At 35.0% G+C, this 21,636-nt stretch overlaps 1 long non-coding RNA gene across 1 annotated transcript in view; it reads right to left on the bottom strand.

Annotated features, from left to right (window-relative positions):
- Positions 1-238: 238 nt before the first annotated feature.
- The window catches only part of LOC146395945 (uncharacterized), a 41,545-nt gene continuing 20,147 nt past the window's right edge, over positions 239-21,636 (bottom strand). Inside the window, exons 3-4 of the long non-coding RNA XR_014830508.1 lie at positions 14,944-15,015; positions 239-358 (exon numbers count right to left, since the gene is read on the bottom strand). This is a non-coding gene — a long non-coding RNA (uncharacterized LOC146395945). The remainder of the gene's footprint in view (positions 359-14,943; positions 15,016-21,636) is intronic.

Genomic DNA, 21,636 nt, shown 5'->3' with positions numbered 1-21,636 from the left:
ATTGCCACAAGCTGTGGTGTAGGTCAAAGACACAAGTCGCATCTGGTGTTGCTATGGCTGTGGTGTAGGCCAGTGGCTACAGCTCTGTTTCAACCCCTAGTCTGGGAACCTCCGTATGCTACAGGTGTGGCCCTAAAAAGCCAAAAAAAAAAAAAAAAAAATTAAAATTTATTTGGGGACTTAACCAAAACAACTATGAAAAAAATAATAAAGGACTTAGACTACCTGGCTTCAAGACTTATTATATAGCTACAATAATCCAGATCGTGGTATTTGACAGTTCTAGAATAAAATCCTGGTTCCATCTCTTACTTACCTTGGGCAAGTCACCTAATCTTTATAAGCTTCAGTTTCTTATCTGTAAAATCAAAAGAATATTAACAACTTGATAGGATTTATGACTAAATGAAATAGTGTATATGATGCACTTAGCACAGTAGTAGGCCTATATAAAAAATGTCCGCTTTTTTTAATTTAAAAAATTTTTTATTTTGGTTGATTTTACAATGTTCTGTCAAATTTGCTGTACAGCCAAGTGACCCAATTATACATATATATCTATTCTTTTTCTCATATTATCTTCCATCATGTTCTTTCACAAGTGATTAGATATAATTTCCTCTGCTATACAGCAGGACCTCATTGCTTATCCATTCTAAATGTAATAGTTTGCATCTACTAAACCCAAACTCACAGTCCATCCCACTCCTCCCCCTGAATGTCAGCTTTCATTATTCACAACTCTAAGCTTACAATTATGAAGCTCACCAAAATCTCCATCTTTTTCATTTGTGTACTTCTTAACCCCCCTCCCTATTCTTATTCTGATAAGCATGCAAGAGGAAGTAATTTCTTCCTATTTTGGCATCAACTAGGCCCCTTTTGGAATCCTATAGCTAGCTTTTATCACGTTTTAAGAAAAAGAACAAACAACAATAATAATTGTTTTAATAATAGAAAGCATGAATAAAGATGAGAGTAATTTGGGGTTTTTAACCTAGAAAATAGAACTAAATGATGAATTCAATTGAATGTTATTTCAAGAAAAATACTGAATGTTCTCTACCCTGTATAAGATAAGAGTGACAATTTTGAAAAGCTTATTAACTATAAGCAAAGAAGTCTTTATCAGTTGTAAGGACAGTATCAATATATTTCAGTTCTTGAAAGCTATAGAATAAGATGCATAGGTAAGTACCCAATTTTTTGAGCAATAATATCCTATTTTCCATTTATTACTTAGGGAATTTGTAGATGAAACTAAAGTACCTCTCCTAAAATTATTAGGGTGCATAGTGCCCAAAAGAAAGTAGAAAAGTTAAGGACCTAATGAATCATAAAGCAATTGGCTATATCAGATCAGTATTAAAGATTCTTTTATTCTTTTTCCTTTTTTTTTTTTGGCCACACCCACAGCATATGGAAATTCCCAGACCAGGGATCAAACCTGAGCCACAGCAGTGATAATGCCAAGTCCTTAACCGCTAGGCCATCAGGCCGTCAGGGAACTCCTAAAGATTCGGACTGTTTTTTTAATGCTGGTATTCAAAGAAGTAAAGCATTGCCATTTGGTATTTGTTTCAATATGCAGAATATTGTTTGCATAACATTTTCTTCTCTTAAGAATTAGAATATTTTTCTTAATTTTATAAAATCCTAAAACTAACACTTAGCTCCTATTTTAAGAGTAAAATTATTATTGACTCATTAATTAGGACTTACATAAACCTCTAAATCTTTTATAAAATAAACTTGATCCATTTATAAGTATGAGAATTAAATCAAAATGTGTTAAGTATCAGAAAATATTTAAACTTCAAAAGCTTTTTTAGCCTCTAATGTGGTAGCTTAAACAGGATCATCTTTATTGGACATATTAATTGGGTCTGTAAAGAGTCCTGTTATTAGAGTCTAGCTATTTTTATAATGAACTTATTTAATTTGTAGATTAGTTCACTATAGACCGTGTTAATCTTTATATTAGTTTTCTTTTTTCTTTTTTTTTTTTTTGGTCTTTTTTTTTTGGTATTTCTTGGGCCGCTCTCACGGCATATGGAGGTTCCCAGGCTAGGGGTCGAATCAGAGCTGTAATCACCAGCCTACACCAAAGCCACAGCAACGCCGGATCTGAGCCAAGTCTGCAACCTACACTCAGCTCACGGCAATGCCAGATCGTTAACCCACTGAGCAAGGGCAGGGACCGAACCCGCAACCTCATGGTTCCTAGTCGGATTCGTTAACCACTGCGCCACAACAGGAACTCCTATATTAGTTTTCTTAGCATTTTTTTGTGATAGCTTTCTATACTTATTGTGTATTTAATAAATTAAGCAATAACCTTAATTCTTTAGAATGTTAGTGTAATAGATGAATTTCAAACAATTTGGGTGAAAATGAGCTCATTCGTGGAGATGATCATTCACAAAATGACACGAGTTCTCTACAGGTGGATGGTAACATTCTAAATAAATCTCAGCCATTGAGTGCAAGGTTCAAAAGTGATCATTCTGAGAGTACAAATAATTTCATTCAGAATTACAAAAACACAGATTATTTTTCCTTACCAAGAGATTTTTTTTTTTTATTTTATGTTTCAAAACATGATTGGATCATTACTGCTTATAAGAGCAACTGGGAGTTCCCGTCATCATGGTGCAGTGGAAACGAATCTGACTAGGAACCATGATGTTACAGTTTAATCCCTGGTCTTGCTCAATGGGTTAAGGATCCGGTGTTGCCGTGAGCTGTAGGTTACAGACGTGGCTCAGATCCAATGTTGCTGTGGTTGCGGCATAGGCCGGTAGTTCTGATTCAGCCCCTAACCTGGGAACCTTCATATGCCAAGGGTGCAGCCCTAAAAAGCAAAAAAAAAAAAAAAAAAAAAGAGCGACTGAACTATTAAGCCTTCTGACCAAAAAGAAATTTAAAAATAATATTCACATGCAACACACCATCAAATCATATATGTGTACATATATATATATATATTCTATCTATATTTATATGAAGTAAATTTATGAGACTGGCATGTCAAAAAAGTTTGCTGGAGTTGTAATACTAATCATGGTATCTATGCTGTGGAATTGCTTTCAAGATGATACCTCCTTATAATAAGAGAGTTTGAGTTTGGATATTTGGCATTATGCCAAATTTCACTAGGCTGTAAAGGTTTCTAATGAACTTTTTTCAATGAAGTGCATTTATTAGGAAGAGAAACTCCAAATAATCACAAGCTGTTCTAATGCATACTTAGCAACCACACAGAAAAAAAATATACCTTAACAGAGTCCCCAGGATTTTGCTTGTACTACAAAAGGAGTTTTAAGGCAATTCTAATGAATTTTTAATTATTTGGAAGCATTTTAAAATAATTATAAAAGAAGCACGCATGTTGTTTATTTCTTTGAAAAGTCTATTCAGTTTTTTCTAACCTGCGTATTTTAGACTCTACAGTACAAACAAGTAATTAAATAATCAATAATGGGGCAAATGCAAAAGATTCAAAACCAATCAAAACTATTAAGAACTAAACAAACTGAAAAAGTCAATAGGCTATTTAATTACTGCAAAAGAGGATTTATTTCAATGGCTATGTAGTGTTTCAGTTAACAAAGGGATAGTAAGATGGAAAAAAACTAAAAACAAGATGGCACAAGCCTAGAACAGATTATGTTGCTAATTTTGTGACTTTAACTGCTCTGGGCCTCAGTGGGCACAACTAGAGAGTGGTTTACAACCTCCTCTTCCTCTGCTTTTTCACATTTAAAAACTATCATTAAGGAGTTCCTGTCTTGGCTCAGTGGATAATGAATCCAACTAGGAACCATGAGGTTGCGGGTTTGATCCCTGGCCTTGCTCAGTGGGTTAAGGATCCGGTGTTGCCGTGAGCTGTGGTGTAGGTTGCAGACGCAGCTCGGTTCCTACATTGCTCTGGCTGTGGTGTAGGCCAGTGGCTACAGCTCTGATTAGACCCCTAGCCTGGGAATCTCCATATGCCACAGGTGTGGCCCTAGAAAAGCCAAAAAGACCAAAAAAAAAAAAATCATTAAAAGACAGTTTTAATTAGGACCTTCATTAAGAGATGTGGGCAGGACTAAAGGAACTCAACTGAAGCAGATACCAACAGGAGGCCATTTCTATCCCTAGACTTGACAGGCAAGAGGAAGTAGAGGTTATCAGAGCTACAGCTATAGGGGATGGGCCATCTGACTGGAGCTATGGCCTTGGTGGAATTCAGACATTCTCAAACTCAGACCAGCTTCCAGATGATTCAGTCCTTAGGAGTCAGTCTCTTGTGGCAGAGAGCAGGGTGACGAGGATGAAGAACAAAAAAATACCTAGAACAAATCTCATCAAGTCACTGCATACCTTGCTATAGACTATTGAATTAAGAAATGACATTTAAGGAGGACATTCATGGCCAAACTACATCTTGACAATTACCTTGAAAGTTGTAAGGATCAGGAAAAATGCATAGACATTAGGAAACACTCAGAGATATTCAACTGAAAGAACCATGTACCCTTTCCCTGTGATTAGTGAATGAAAATCTGAAAATTAATACCTGAAAAATAAAAACATGAAATGGATATGTTTATGAATAAACTAAATAAAATTCAAAAATAATCAATGGATTTCATCTTAAAAATTATCTTCCTACTAATGCCATAAACTTTAGTTCTGGATACCCAGTCAACTTTTTTCCCTAGTTTATTTTGTGCTCCTTCACAACAGGGATCTAATCTCTTCAGTCTTTATAATCCTAATATCCGGGGTTCCCGTCGTGGTGCAGTGGAAAAGAATCCAACTAGGAACCATGAGGTTGTGGGTTCAATCCCTGGGCTCACTCAGTGGGTTAAGGATCTGGCATCGCTGTGAGTGGTGTAGGCTGCAGACACCGCTCGGATCCTGCATTGCTGTGGCTCTGGCATAGGCCAGCAGCAACAGCTCCAATTAGACCCCTAGCCTGGGAACCTCCATATGCCGAGGGTGCGGTCCTAAAAGGACAAAAGACAAAAGACAAAAAAAAAAAAAAAAAGTCCTAATATCCAGCATAGTTTCCCCTATTGGCTATCACTTTGTTCTAGATCTTAAAACATTTTAAATCCTTCCTTGTTTAATCCCATCTAAAATATTTCCCTTCAGTACTTGTTCAGTTTTTACTATCAAATAACCTTGCTTATCTATATTAATGAAAGGGCCAAAGAATTAAAGGAACTAAATATCTACCATAGCCAGCTAAGGTTACATATGGTTTTATGTAGTTGACATTAACTCTTTATAGAAAAGAAAATTGCACCTATGCTTGAACATGTCAGAAATTATAGCAATATATGTCAGACCAAATAACACAATAAACTTTTAAGAGATGTTCTCTCTTGAGCTAACACAAAGCCCCAGAATATACAGGTATCCTTTTCTTGAGCTTTGATTGTACATTGGTTACATGTTTCAAGTACCTTTTACTTTTTTTTTTAGGGTTGCACCCATGGCATATGGAAGTTCCCTGGCTAGGGGTCCAATCGGAGCTGCAGCTGCCGGCCTGTACCACAGCCACAACAACTCGGGATCCAAGCCGTGTCTGTGACCTACAGCACAGCTCGTGGCAACGCTGGATCCTTAACCCACTGAGTGAGGCCAGGGATGGAACCCAGGTCTTCATGGACTAGTCGGGTTCATTAACACTGAGCCATGATGGGAACTCCTCAAGTGCCTTTTAAATTAATTTCTCTAGTAAATATTTTCTGTTTTAATTTATCTCTTGTATTTCAGCTGTATTTTGTTATAAACAGAGACTACTCATTTTTTCCAATCTTATTCATTCCTCAGACTTTAGTTATATGGAGTAATTATTTAATAAATATTTGTTGGTTAATTATAATTAGTCAGACAACCCAGTTTTCCTCACAAAACAATGGGCTAATTTTTGAATATATGATTGATTCTGCTTGCAACTCTCTTCATCATAGAAAAGAGAATTCCACTGCATATTAATAATTTTTAAAAAGAGCTATGAATGTAAGACCATTCTTCATAAAATATATGTATATAATAAATAATATATAATCAATATTTAATAGCATTGTTTTTGTCTTTTTAGGGCCACACAGACATATGAAGTTTCCCAGGCTAGGGGTTGAATCAGAGCTGTAGCTTCTGGTCTATGCCACAACCACAGCAATGCTATATCTGAGTTGTGTGTTCAACCTACACCACAGCTCATGGCAACGCCAGATCCTTAACCCACTGAGCAAGGCCAGGGATCAAACCCGCATCCTCATGGATGCTAGTAAGATTCTGAGCCATTGACGGAAACTCTTAATAGCATTTTTTCTTAAGCTCTATTTGTATTGATTTTCCATTTTATACCTCCCACATCTTTAATATTTCTGTAACACTACCTTCATCATCATCAATTCCTTCCTCACTTTGTGATCTCTCAGTTCTTTTGAAATTAAGTAAATAATTTTCAGTTTAACCTGTATGATTTAAAATAGGCATTTTTTTTTTGTCTTTTTGCCTTTTCTAGGGCCACTCCCTCGGCATTATAGAGGTTCCCAGGCTAGGGGTCTAATTGGAGCTGTAGCCACTGGCCTACACCACAGCCATAGCAACTCGGGATCCCAGCCGAGTCTTCTACCTACACCACAGCTCACGGCAATTAACCCACTGAGTAAGGCCAGGGTTCGAACCCAAAACCCCATGATTCGTTAACCACTGAGCCGGACGGGAACTCCTGAAATAGTTTTTTTAAGCCTTTAACCAAAACTGCTAAATGTATCAAGTTTCATGTTACCCTAATCAAATGACGAAACAATTACCCCAAAGCTATCACCTGTTGCCACTAGATGGCATCTATGTCTAAGTAACACAATCTCTATTCTTTAAGTTAAACTATTTGGAAAAAACCCTGTCTTCCTTTAAGGCAAATCCCATAGTGAATTTTCATGATAGCTGAAATTTATTTCTTTAAGATTTAAAGAATTGTTTATTTTAAACAACTTGAATTAAAATCTTTCTAAAGTAGGCGATACATTTCTTTCTGTTCTTAAACTAGAGCATATAAACCTGTTTCCTGATGATTGACAGTGATCATCATGATATTATATTAGATATTATATTAGTTACGGTATTACACAAACATATACAGATTATTCTAGTGTTTAACTCTACATTAAATGGTCCCAGATAACTATACTTTTTGAGATTATTTTTTAAAAGTATTTTTGAATAGTCTGGTATTTGAGGACTTATTATTATTTTTTTTAGTAAGCCTTTTTTTCCCTCTCTTTTTTCCAGATATTACTGGGAGCAAATGTATCTTTTCTCCAAAGTTTGTTCTGAAGAATAGCTACTCTAGTGTTTTATGATCAAATAAACCAGATACATAAAATTATTAGAATTGGGTCAAATATAAATACTACTGATGAATTACACAGATTTTAGTATGCCTTATGGAATATATTTTGAATAATCTATGATATCTGTCTTGAGTACTGAGATATCTTGATTGTTGGAGTTGCTTAATAAGTGACTTTTTTACTATATCGGTTGTATTTATAATTAATAATTGAGCTCTCAAACATTCAAATAGCTGAATGCTACTTATATTAATATGTTCTCTTGGGAGTTCCCATTGTGGCTCAGCAGCAACCATGAGGATGTGGGTTCAATCACTGGCCTTGCTCAGTGGATCAAGGATCTTGTGTTGCCATGAGCTGTGATGCAGGTCACACTCAGCCCGGATCCTGCATTGCTGTCGCTATTGTTGTAGATGTGGCATAGGCTGGCAGCTGCAGCTCTGATTCAACCCCCAGCCTGAGAACTTCCATCTGCCACAGCACAGCCCTTAAAAGAAAAAAGGAAAAAAAGGTCCCTTGATTTCATTCTCTTTTTAATTTTAGGATTAATAATATTATTGATCCCACTAAAGTGATTCTGAGAACTTATTCCATAAAAGTAACTTCAGGAGTTCCCATTGTGGTGCAGTGGAAACGAATCTGACTAGAAACCATGAGGTTGTGGGTTCGATCCCTGGCCCTGCTCAGTGGGTTGAGGATCCAGCATTGTCGTGAGCTGTGGTGTAGGTCACAGATGCAGCAGATCTGGCATTGCTGTGGCTGTGGTGTAGGCCAGCAATTGCAGCTGCAATTCAGCCCCTAGCCTGGGAACTTCCATATGCCGTGGGTGTGGCCCTAAAAAAGACAAAAAAAAAAAAAAAAAAGTAACTTCAGATCAGTTTTTTACACTTTGCAAAAGTATTTTCATATGTATATTGAAAAAATAATTTTGTTTATGAAAAGGAAATATTTAACAATAATAATAGATACTACTAATAAAGTCATTCTTAAATTTTAATATGCATCAGAATCAAATAGATATTCTGCTACAACTACATGCAAATTCCAAGACCCCACTTCCAGAGATTGTATTTCTTTTTTTTTAATGATTTTAATTTTTTCCATTATAGTTGGTTTACAGTGCTTTGTCAGTTTTCTACTGTACAGCAAAGTGAGCCAGTCAAACACACACACACATATACATACATATATATATACGTACTCATTCTTTTTCTCACCTTATCCTCCATCATATTCTATCACAAGTGACTAGATATAGTTCCCTGTACTATGCAGTAGGATCAAAGATTGTATTTCAAATGGTATGAGGTGGAGAGCAGACTTTGTATCTTAAATAAGCATTCCAACTGATTCTTTTTTTTTTTTTTTTTTTTAATTTTATGGCCATACCTATGACGTATGGAAGTTCCCAGGCCAGGGATTGAATCTGAGCTGCAGTTGAGGAAATGCCATATCCTTTAATCCACTGTGCCAGTCCAGGGATCAAACCATTGTCTGGACAGCAACCCAAACTGCTGCAGTCTGATTCTTACCCTACTACACCACAGCAGGAACTCCCCAACTGCTTCTTTTACCTCTCTGTTTCTCTGAGGTCTTAGTTGGCAGTAAAGAAGAAATTCTCATTTGAATGAATATAAAGTTGAGTGTTCAAATTTAAGGTGTGTTACACAACTGTAACTTACAGGAAGGGAATTAGTTTTCACATCAAAGCCTCTTCCAAAGTTGGACAATACTAGAAATTCAATTTAATGCTTATTTTCTCAATAAATAATGTTTGAAGAATTTCTTCATAATCCAAGTCATATCTGAAGATAGTAAACCTAAAATCACTTCATATTAATATTTATTAGTAAGACTTTCTAATATGAAGTTATGAAAAATTAATTAAAATTAAGGTAATGATCTCTGGGGTTTTTTTTAAACACTGATCTTTGCTTTTTTAAAAAAACTATTTCAAAAAATAGACTTTTGCCCTTCTTACCTTATAGTAACACTTTTCCATACCTTTTAAGTGACCCTGTTTTGAGCAATGTTAACACTTCAGAAAAATCTCCAGATATGTGTCATGTATCTTTTGGTCTACTCTAATAACAAAACAGAGTCTCCTTGTTATCCTCACTTGCTCAACCAATGCACATTCTTGCCCCTGTGTTTATACAGTACATTCATTAGTGGTTTTTACTTGTCTAGTCTTTCGGGCCATAAAACTAGAGTTTATTATCCTCCAGGTGATGAATCTTCTTATTTACAAATTAATTGCAGATCATGTGTGGGCAGCATGATTGCTGATCCTGCCTAACGAATACATTTAGTGTTTAATTTTTTTTCTGTTGCTATTTTCTAATTTGAAGTGGGTAGACCAAAACCAATTAATTCTATTCCAGTTTTTCAGTACTTTGCTGCATGCTTCTTCTGTCACTACAGATGCTTATGACTCTTAATGTATGGCTTTAAATAACATCAATATTAGAGATGTGCTGATATTAAACTCCATGCTCCTGATAACTGCATCTTTCAGGTAAACCAGAGCTGCTAATTACTTTAAGAAATTTTAGGTTACAAATTCGTAATTTAAACTAATTTATCTTCAACAAAACTGCTTATATTCAGATTGCTTTAATATTAATCATAGAACTAGAGGTTTTCTTGGCCACACCCATGGCATATGAAAGTGCCTGGGCCAAGGATTGAACCCTTGCCACAGCAGCAACCCAAGCCTCTGCAGTGAAAACACCAGATCCTCAACATGTTGCACCACAAGAAAACTCCCATAACTAGAGATTTTTTAGGAGCATTTTCAAAGATAACTCAGAAAGGAAAAAAAAATTTTTAATTAAAGTTAAAAAATAAAAACACAATTCAGAGATTGTAATAATTAGTCGTGTGATTTTACCAGAGGGTAGTTTTGTGAGGTTTCAAATTATCTGAATACGAAATTAGGAAATAGACATGTGGGGTGTTTTATTTTATTATTTTATTTTTGTCTTTTCTGTCTTTTTAGGCCTCACCCATGGCATGCGCAGGTTCCCAGGCTAGAGGTCTAATCGGAGCTGTTGCCGGCCTCCGCCACAGCCACAGCAATGCCAAATCCAAGCCGTGTCTGCGACCTACACCACACCTCACGGCAATGCCGGATCCTTAACCCACTGAGCAAGGCCAGGGACAGAACCCGCAGGGGTATTTTAGATGCAGAAGTTAGTAGAATTTTGTACTCCTCAATATCTAGTCAATCAAGACATATGAATGAGGCAAAAAAGCAACCTTGTATTTGTGAAGACAAGCACTATTAAAGCTGTCATAAGATTTATGGTGACTTTTTTTTGTCTTTTTAGGGCCACAATCTCACAAGACTTTTAAAATTTGTGATGAGGTTTTAGCATTAGTGAGTGAGTGGAAAGGTAAATTAAATGAACAGGTAAATATTTATATAAATGTATCATAATGCAGCTATTACCCTAACATCACAAGAATCTTGCATATAATAGAAGTAACTTTATCTTTTTCATGTTAAAAAAAATTGTAACCTGAAGTTCTGTATCATAATATTAGTCTATTAGGACATTTCAGTGGCCCTAACCTTAACATAATAACACATTTCCAGCTACTCCCCAAATTATGTGACATTAATAAGAACTAGACACTTGAAGTATAAAGAGCAGTAAGTGTGATATAAATGAACTTAAACATAACTATTTTTAGTGTATATTATATTTCTAGCACTGTGCTAGGCATGATCATATAGGTTATTTCATTTAACCCTCCATTGTATACATCTTTTACAGACAAAGAAATAGTAATTTATTCATGGCTTCTTAGTTTTCCTGTTTTCAATTATACATGCTCCAGCAGAAGTAAGCATTGCCATCACTAGACTTATTAATGCTAAGGCTGTGTAAGTACTTGAAGATATTCAAGCATTAGATGGGTGCTTGAACTGGATGAATTTAAAATTCATCCAACCCTGAGATTCCTCAAATTTATCTAATACTACTCTATTTTAGCCTTAAAAACCATACAGCGGGGCAAAAAGCAGGATAGTATGACCATGTTCTGATGCTCAGGGATAGGCCACATTCATGACAGTCTGTCCAGAAGAGTTTGGAGTTGATTATGCATATAAAATTAATTTTTTGTCCGTAATCGACGACATCATGGTAAAATAATCACCTAATATATAAAACATGAGAAAAAAATTCGCTGGAAGGGATCCCCCACCCCAATTTTTTAAGCAGTCAGCTTTATACGCTCACCTACAAAATGAGCAGAGGTTAGAACATTCTAATTCTATTCCTCTGGAGAACACCAAAAATAGAAGCAGTTTGCATTGAAATAGTACTGTGACTAAGCCTAGCCTCACTGTTGCATGTTTCTAATTGCATGCACTTCAAGGTTTGAGTTTTTTTAGAAAGCTATTAAAAGTTAGGAAAGTAGGCCCTACAGTATGACTTAGAGTTTACTTTTAAAAAATTCAACTACTTAAAATTCATTAGTATTTAAGGCAGTGTTATTTTTCACTTCTTTTTACTTGATTTCTTTTCATTTTTATAAATAGCAATACAGACAAATTATATGCTCATGTGCATGAGTTTTAAAAAAATAACAAGGTAGGAGAAAAAGATGACCAGTAGCAAAAAAAAAAAAAAAAAAAAAGGAGGGACTAAAGAATACTTGATACATCTTGTCTTACTTTAATATTATCTTTTGGCTATTTTACATGTTAATTTGTGTTTAAGTAAACTCCAGTGACAAAGAATTCTTAAGTGGTTGCTCCAATGGCTGGAGAAGAAAGTTTGGTTTCCCCACTTTCAGATATGTTTACATTTTTTTCTGTTCTTGGAGTCAGTCCCTAATTTCTCATCCATGTCAATTTTAACCTCTTTTTTTTTTTTAATTGTGATAACACACACATAACATAAATTTGCCATTTTTAAGTGTACAGGTCAGTGGCATTACACATTCATGGTTTTGTACAGACTTTACCACCATCTGTCTCCATCCATTATCTTTTTTTTTTTTTTTTGTTAATTCTTATTTCTACAGATGTAGAAGTGGGCCGTTGCTGCAGATTTTCTGATCCCCATTTTACCTTTCTTAGCTGGTTTCCACAAGATAAACTTGCCAAAGGCCTTCTAAACTAAAGGCCACATTTGCTTGCCACAGCAGATACTAGTAGCATGAGGTAGCTTAGGAAAGTGATGACATTAGCAAGGAGATAGGCCAAGGCAAATTATGAGGAGTAAAAAGAATGTTTACATGTTTACATAAGTTGTTTTGAACTTTCTGTAAAATTACAGTTATCTATTGGAAATAAAGGATTTTTGAATGTATATATGTATGACTGGGTCACATTGCTGTACAGCAGAAATTGGCATAACATTGGCATAACAAATCAGCTATACGTTAATTTATTAAAAAGTAAAAAAAAAAGAATTAAAAAAATTTCTAAAACTAAAAGCTAAAGTTTAAAGCTATCAAATCCTATAGCACAGACTTTTTTTCCTCCAGCATATGAAATATAGCACACAAGACACAAAATTATAAGATACTGGGGATAAAACCTGTGAAAATGTCTATTCTTTGTACATTAATTATTTGTATATCTGGACACATTGGCACAGATATTGAATCTCCAAAATATCTTCATACAACTGTTCTCAAAACATGTATGTAAGGTAAGGCCAAATGTATTCTTCCAGTATTTCTATTCATTCCATAATTTAGTTTTCAGTTGAGCCCAAACATGTGTCAGGTGAAAATAAGATGATCCAGATCTGTCAGTGTTGACATACATGTATGTGGTTCTTTTATTATAATTTGAGAAATGCTTACAAGCTCTCTTGTTGAGGGATCTCCATGGAGGGAGATAAGAAAGATACAAGATGGCAAAGGTCCATCAAGTTGTGTAGTTCTAAGAAGTGATCAAGTACAGTTGGTTTCAAACAAGGCACATTGTTGGCCTATTCAAAGCAACAGTGCTATAGTACAGCATTTGAGTACAAATTATTTGATATCTTAAAAGCTATTTTTTATTATTTCTTTTCAGTCTAAAGTGACTGACAACACTTCTAAAATCACTTGCTTCCGTTTGAGTGGCATTTCATTAAAAACCCCAAGCTAGGATCCCTCTTACTCTTTTATTAAGTACTGCAGTCTACATCAAAACTGTCTACAACCATGAGTTGTTTGTGTTTGTCTTTACATTAACTGCCTTTCGATTATATTGAGAAAATCACTTTTGTTTTTCAATTACTTATTAGATTCTAAAAAAAAACAGCTGTCGGAAATTAGTTTACACCGGCAAATGGCTGCCTCAATAGGTGTAAAATCAATTTCATAATTTTTATTTAAGTACAGGGATCTGCCAAACTACCCACTCTTCCTCTGCTTACCGACTTTTGGTAGTGATGGTATATCTAATCCAAAGAGAAAAAATTTTTTTAAAAAAAACAAGGTAATGTACCATGATATCAAGCATATCATGAGCTACCTTGACATTTTTCAGGAAATGAGTTTTTTTTTCAGCCTTTGTTTTTTTATACATTTTAATTTTCTCTCATAAATGACATGTCATCTCTTCATCCTACAAGTAAATCTATTTCAGAATCAAAGTTCACAGTGGAGAGCCAATGACTGAACATATTTAGTCTAAGATGGAGAAATCACAAAGGCTACAGAGAAAACTAAAGGTCCAGGACACAAGTAGATGTTATGCTAAAATAAAGTTTATAATTTGGGGGGTTTTTTTACCCTTTACTTTTCTCTTAAGGTCAACTTCTGCACTTTAAAATCAACGACTAAATTAGCATAAGCAAAAACAGTAGGTAGATACGTTGTCTAATCGGGTTATGTTGGTGCCAATCCCTATTTGAGGCAAAAGAACCATCGCTAACTTGCAAATACTAAAGGCCACATAAGGCATTTAGGTTCTTGCTTAAACACATCCAACATTGCAATGAATTTGCCACGTGGAAGGTTTTGATACAAAGAATGACTAGGGAATTATAGTGCTTGCAAATATTCAGAAAATATTTTAAAATTATGAAAGGCAAAGTATTAACGGCCTGCCTTTGAAAACAAAACTGTTGCATTGAAGTGTAGCCAACTAGGCAAAAACAAATGGTTGCGGGGGACCTGGTCCAGTGGGTAAGTTATTTTGGGTCTACCTGAGGACGGACAAAGACGAGCGAAGCCGGTTAAGAGCAGTTCTGCTCTCTGCCTCTTTTGTTCTTGCCAGGGTGCCCATTTTTAAAGTATTCAAACAAAGAACCACAAACCGCCAGTCACACCATAATACCAGCTTGTGTTTACGTTTTCAGCTCTCCGGATCGTGATCCTATTCAGTGCACACAGAGCGAGTGCTCGTGTACACGCGCCCGTCCGCCATCAGGAGGACTGAGACTGTAAACACAAGCTGGTATTTTGGTGTGATCACGCTAATATGGCGGCTTGCGAGGTCAAGAGGTGGAAGGTGAATTATGGATCCAGAATTTCCTTGCTTTTGTCAGTTTAAGTCAGGCTGCTTACGCAGTAGCTGCTTTTCAAACTCGAATAACTCAGCTATTTGAAAGAAATGAGGACCTACCTTAAATAATGAGAGGGACTACCCTGGAGAATTGTCTTCCCAGGAAAGCAGTGGAAGCTCCATCCTCAGAACCTGTAAAATTAGACCATGAAAGGCCTGTAACACCTTTAGAACATAAACATGCATTGGTCATGGCAAGAAGTATTGGGTAAAATAATCCAATGTCTCTACAGATATAGCTATAGACACAGAAATAGATATTCCCTCGAAAGCATTTGGGTGGCTTCTTTTACTATTAGAAGTCCATCATTTAACCAAGAAAATTGACCAAAAAAAAGCCCATTAACTGTTCAGTGTACCCTATAGAGAAATGGACAAAGTTTGAGACCTACCTCAGAATACTTTTCCCACCCGGTTATTGAACAAAAATTTATTTTTGCTATCTAATTACAGGTAGTTCATATATCCTCAACCAAAGTTATGCTAGGTGGGGTCTTCAAGATTATTTGGATTTTGAAGTACTGTAGAAGTACCTTTAGTACAAAAAATATCAGAAGGATATCCCAGCTCACCCCAACAAGGGCATGAAAAGATCATGAGCAGATTTGTTGAAGCTCAATTCCTATATAAACATAGGCTTGCTAATAAATAAATAAAATTACTTTTATAGCCTCATTAATTTCTTCATACAGATACAGGTAAATATAATCCTTTTAGTCTGTTTTAAAAGTATAATCTTACTAAAATCATCAGTGTTAGAAAGATAAATGGTAGATTTAGTAAATGGATTGCATTTATCTTGCTCTTGGCTCTTTTGAGAGTTAAGGTTACATGAGAGCTAGTTACATTTCTAGTAAAGCAATTTAAAGTTTCCATTCCTGTAGACAACATGAACATTTCTTTCAATGTATATTCTTTAGATGTGTGTGAAAAAGTAGTCCTAAAGTAGGATTCAGTTATCAAACCATGTTTGTTGTGCGTGTTTATTCTGTTTGTAGAAATGGAAAATGGAAAGAAAAATTTCTTCTTTATATATGAAATTATTTCCAGTTCATTAGAAACAAAACTTTGAAGCAAAGCTCAAAGGAGGGAAGATTTTATCTTAGGCAAACAGGCCAATAATAATAATTGTATAAAATAATAATTTTTTTTCTCTCTCTCTATACACGCACACACACACACGCACACACACACATATATTTAGTTATTCCATAGAGAACAATCATTTCTGTGACAACACTGCAATTTCTAGAAGTAAAATGTTCAAGTAGTCCTTTGGTCCATTATAATCTTAAAACTTTCTACAAGTGAGAAATTATCAGTCATCCATATATTGAAATATGTGGAACCCCCTTCTCTTAAAAGCCATTTTTGACTAATACAGAGCAATTGAGCACTTCCTCCCTTTCATGTTCATATGTTCACATGTTAATAATACATGTAATAGATGCATATAATAACCAAACCTATAAAAATAACTAGAATAACTAAGTAATCCATATTAGCTTATTTTAAGTGAATTCATTTCTGGCTTATCTAGCCTATCATACCATCAACTACTTTAAAATTTGAACTATATTTAAATGAAAATTATAGTTCCGACAGCATCATTTATCCTCCTGGCCTCATGGCAGAACCCATTAAAAATGGAAGCAGAGGGAGGTGAGAAAATAAAATGTAAGGGGAGACCAAGGTTCCGAAGCCACTGTAAAAACCTCTCAGTGGGACCTATATGGGAAAAGAATCTGAAAAAGAATGAATAAGTATATATGTGTAACTGAATCACTTTGCTGTACAGGAGAAATTAGCACAACATTGTGAAACAACTATACTTCAATAAAATTTTTTAAAATGAAAATAAAATCCCTCAGTAGGATTTTCCATATGTTTACACATCATCATATATCTCTTATTATTTGGTCGGTCACAATGTCTTCATTCTCCATTGATTTTAGACATACAACTCTTTTAGAAGGAAGAGAAAAGTAGATTTAAAGAACAAAGAAAATAATATAAATGATTAAAAACAAACAAAAAGCCACACTATTTCTTGCTTTATTTTCCTGCTTTCTCTCTTTCTTGCTTGGAATGTTTTAATAGAAAAATGTATGAAAGTAGCTTTGTGTTCTACTTTAGTTAAAATTCTCTTCTTGGAAAAATGTGTAGCTAATTCTGAATTTGGATAGGGCAGAAGCGGGCAACTATCACTAGATTTTGTTTGTCTTATTAGCTTAATGACTTTTACTTTGGAAAATAGTGAAGTTTTGTGAAGTGATTATTTGCTTAGTAGTTCTTCTATTGACCAGATTGGACTGTGGAGGATAATGGGACAGGTAATGCCTAAATTTTCTTCTTAATAATCTTATATTAGACGACAGCTCAAAATATCATTGAATGAGACAATCTTGGGCCTCAATCATAAAATATTTTCCTATTTTCAAGAAAGAAATCCGTTCAGATTGTTAGGCTACAGAGAAAATAATGAAAGACTTGGTTTAGATATAAGTTTTGAAAAGTGGAGATCAAAACTTGTAGATGAAATCTGACAGTTTACATAGAGCAAGCATACGTTTAAGCATTTACAACATCTTTAAAAATTTACCATCTTTGAGTGTTCCCTCGTGGCTCAGTGGATTAAGGATCTAGTGTTATTACTGCTGTGGTTCTGGTTATTGCTACTGCATGGATTTGATCCCTGGCTTGAGAAATTCCACATGCTATGGGGACAGCCAAAAAAAAAAAAATTTTACCTGCTTTGGAAGGCAGTTTCTCATTACATGTCAGCATTTCTCTTCCTTATTCATTATTTAAAATATTTCTCAGATGATAATACAGAAACAGGAAAATAACTTTATAACAAAATGCTGCATTGTATACAAGTATATGTAAAAGAAGAATCAACAAGAGATAAGTAATGCTCTTTTAGTTCTTATATTTAAATTACAAAGGCATAGACAAGACTTAGTCTCAGCAGTAAATATCATGTGTGAGGTAGGCAAATAAATAGGAAATATATCACAATGGAGTATACATTAATAAGTATTAATACTTAGTGGGATGAAAGCAATGTAAGATGTACTTAAAGAAAAAGATTAATCTAGTCAGATATTAATCAATATAAAACAATCAGATAAAATTCTAACATGGGGTATATTTACTCATTCAAAGAACAATTTAAGAACAAATTCTAACTTTAAGTCTTGGTAGAAATGATCAGCTGCATCTCCCTAGAAGTTTAGTTGAAAAATGCATGCTCATTGTTAAAAATTAAAACAATACTCCAGTACATTACAGTAAAAAGTGAAAGCCATTATCAGCACATTTAAAACACATCATTTTATTATTCATATACCTCCCTATCCCAGAGGTAAATATAATTAAAAGTATAGTGTCTATCATTTCAGAACATATTCTTATGCATTTATAACACATAAATTTTTAAAGAGTTTTGTTTGTTTTTTAACTTTCGACAAGACATCTTGTATATATTTCCATGTACTTATGTATAGATCTACCTCCTTATTTTAAAACTGCTGTGTAGTGCTCCAAAGCACAGACGTACCTCAATTGATTTAACTCTGCCAAAGATGAACTTTCAGATTCTTTCAAACTTTGTTTTTTTTTTTTTTTGTCTATCTAGGGCCTCACCCATGGCATATGGAGTTCCCCAGGCTAGGGGTCCATTCGGAGCTGTAGCTGCCGGCCTACACTATAGCAACAGCAAAATGGGATCCAAAACGCATCTGTGACCTACACCACAGCTCACTGCCATGCCGGATCCTTAACCCACTGAGCGAGACCAGGGATCGAACTTGAATGCTTATGGATACTAGTCGGGTTCATTAACCACTGAGCCACAACGGGAACTCCTCAAATATTTTGTATTGAAAACTGTGATGCATCAAGTAGCCTTGTGTACCTATCTTTGTGGGTTGTTTTGAGTATATTATACGATGGGTTCAAAGAACTGAAAATGTTGGATCAAATGCATGTATAATAAATTTTGATGAACACTGCCAAATTGCTGACTATAATAAAATGAAAATGCCAGTTAAACACCTTTAAACTGGAGCTTTAAAATCAATAAAGTTTTGTAGACGTTCAAAGAATGAAAGGGCTGGTTTTGATCATTATATTACATCATTCCAGCAGCAAATACATATTAAATGCTGCCATATTTCAGGTGCGGATTGGTGGTGGGATAGAAAGTTACAAGGCAGAATAAACATTATCTTCACCCTTCGTTCTGACAGTGAAATACTATGATGTAAAATCCCCTTTGTTTTACAAAAAAGGAATGAATGTTTGAATAAAATACAAAATAATATAAATTTAAATTGATATTTCAATTTGAAGTAGGCAGCCTACATTATTTCCAATTTGTGCATATGTGGGCATGCACTGGCAATTTTATGATGAAGAGAGCAAGGCTATCACTTTTTTTTGGCCATGCCCTCAGCATGTGGAAGGTCCTAGGCCAGGGATCAAACCTGAGCCACAGCAGTGACAGCACCAAATCCTTAACCTGCTGTACCACGAGAAGTCCATAAGCTGTCACTTTTGAACATTCAATCCTCCAAGTAGGTTGACTTCCCTAGCTCCACTGCAAAGAAAACTTTAACGGCTATTCAAACTAACATAGACATCAACACACTTTGGCAGCCTATTAGTTATTACAAATATGAAGTTATCAATAGTTGGAAAAATGCAATAAAAAAGAAGCATGGAACCCACTGGAAAGTTTTCAAGGAGTGGAGGTTGTTTAATCAGGTAGGGTTGTGGAAAGAGAGTGAAAAGCGGTGAAAAGTGAGAATAGGTCTCCACTTGAGCCAAAATAAAAACATGGCAAATAATATAAGTAGTTGGGAAATAATATTTTTTTAAAATTGAGCAAGATTAATTGACCCACTTATAGTATATAAATATACTGTTTCTTTACACAAAGTTTACACCAATGAGCTAAGACTTGGGAATAAACTAGTGTACTTTCCACATACATACAGACACTTCTAAGAATCATTTGCAGATGATTAAATAAAAACAAAACCACTTTACTTCATTCTTGCTTTCTACCAAAACATTTTTCTTATGATTGGATCTAAATTAGTTGACAGGCTTTTGTTATATCTTTGAGATGTGACATTTATTCTTTCTTAAAGATTCTCATATATTTGTTTGTGTGTACATATATACGAGACACACAAACAAGAAACAGCGCCTTACAGACTGAAAGCAAAAATGTCTCAGCTCCTCCCAATTGCCTTTTTACTGGGAGTTTCTTTAGTTTTGTATTATCAACCCCTTTAAAAATGCTTTGAAGATACCTTCTTTCAAAATTCAGTTTTTCGTAACTAATAAATAACATTTAAGAGGGCATTTTATTTCCAAAACTTGGGTCTTTGGAAGACAACTTTGAGTATATGGCCCTAAAATTAAGCCTCAAAGTAATGCTTGAAAGTACATTTAAAACCAGAGGAGTTCCTGTCGTGGCTCAGTGCTTAACCAATTTGACTAGGAACCATGAGGTTTTGGGTTCGATCCCTGCCCTTGCTCAGTGAGTTAAGGATCCGGCGTTGCCCTGAGCTGTGGTGTAGGTCGCAGACGTGGCTCAGATCCCGCGTTGCTGTGGCTCTGGCGTAGGCCAGCAGCCACAGCTCCGATTCAGCTCCTAGCCTGGGAACCTCCATATGCCATGGGAGCGGCCCTAGAAAAGGCAAAAAAAAAAAAAAAAAAAAGACCCCCCCCCCAAAAAGTACATTTAAAACCAGAATTTCTGTGTTATTGTCAAGAATGAATGGGTATAGTTTGGGCAACATTTTTTATTGGGTGTTTGTGAATAATAGCCCAAAATGATCCACCCAGCATAACTGATGTGTTTCTAATATATTTATTCCTATTTATTAAGAGGAAGTAAGAGTAAATTAGACAACTGTGCTATTTTGTTTTATATTCAAATGACATAAATGTGTCAGTATATTGCTATGATGCAACTACATAATAAATATTTGAGTTATTCACTATTGGATAGTACAGATTAAAGTGTTAGGTAACTTATCTTGAGATAAACTCATAGGCTTACAGTATTAGAAAGGTTTCATTTGTTCTGTCACTGACCTTCAAATGATAGTTTTAACCAGGCTGATAATTTCCTATTTTCTTACTTGTAAAATAGTATATATGTCTTTCCAGAAAGAGAAATTTAAAAATTTTTCTTGGTATTTATCGCTAGTGTTTCCTTGACCTAACAAATAATGCTTCCTTGTAAAAGCCACATAAAACTGTCTGTTTTGACAAACACCTTTTTTTAAAAATTTAGACATGAAGAATCCCTGCTCAGCATCTTTCCTCTGAAAATAAGTCTTACAGTTGAATACTAAGCAAGTCACACCTTAGCCTTTTAGGACTAATGACAATTACTTAACTTTCCTCAAGGACTTGAATTCTTTGACTTTTTTTTTGTTCTTTCACCTCCCATCAGTTTTTCCATATCCTTTAAAAATGTGACCCAAAGAGTTCCCTGGTGGCTCAGTGGGTAAAGAATATGGCATTGTCACTACTGTGGTTTAGGTTGCTGCCATAGTATGGGTTTGATCCCTGACCTAGGCAGTTGTGCATACCATGGGTGTGGCAAAAAATGTGATCCAAAACTGGAAGTAATTGTTAAACAAAAGTATAATTAATACATGACAAGAGGAAAAACTGTCCCTTGCTAATTTTAAGATTATTTAGGAAATCATCAAAGTTATGTTTCCT

The sequence above is a fragment of the Sus scrofa genome, chromosome 15, assembly GCF_054392235.1.
Source record: "Sus scrofa isolate SSC_HxYL_T2T_F1_AM1 chromosome 15, Sscrofa_HxYL_maternal_Yorkshire_Landrace_v2.0, whole genome shotgun sequence".
Lineage (NCBI taxonomy): Eukaryota > Metazoa > Chordata > Mammalia > Artiodactyla > Suidae > Sus > Sus scrofa.
Note: the sequence above shows the minus strand (reverse complement) of the source record. Positions and strands in the feature narration are given on the sequence as shown.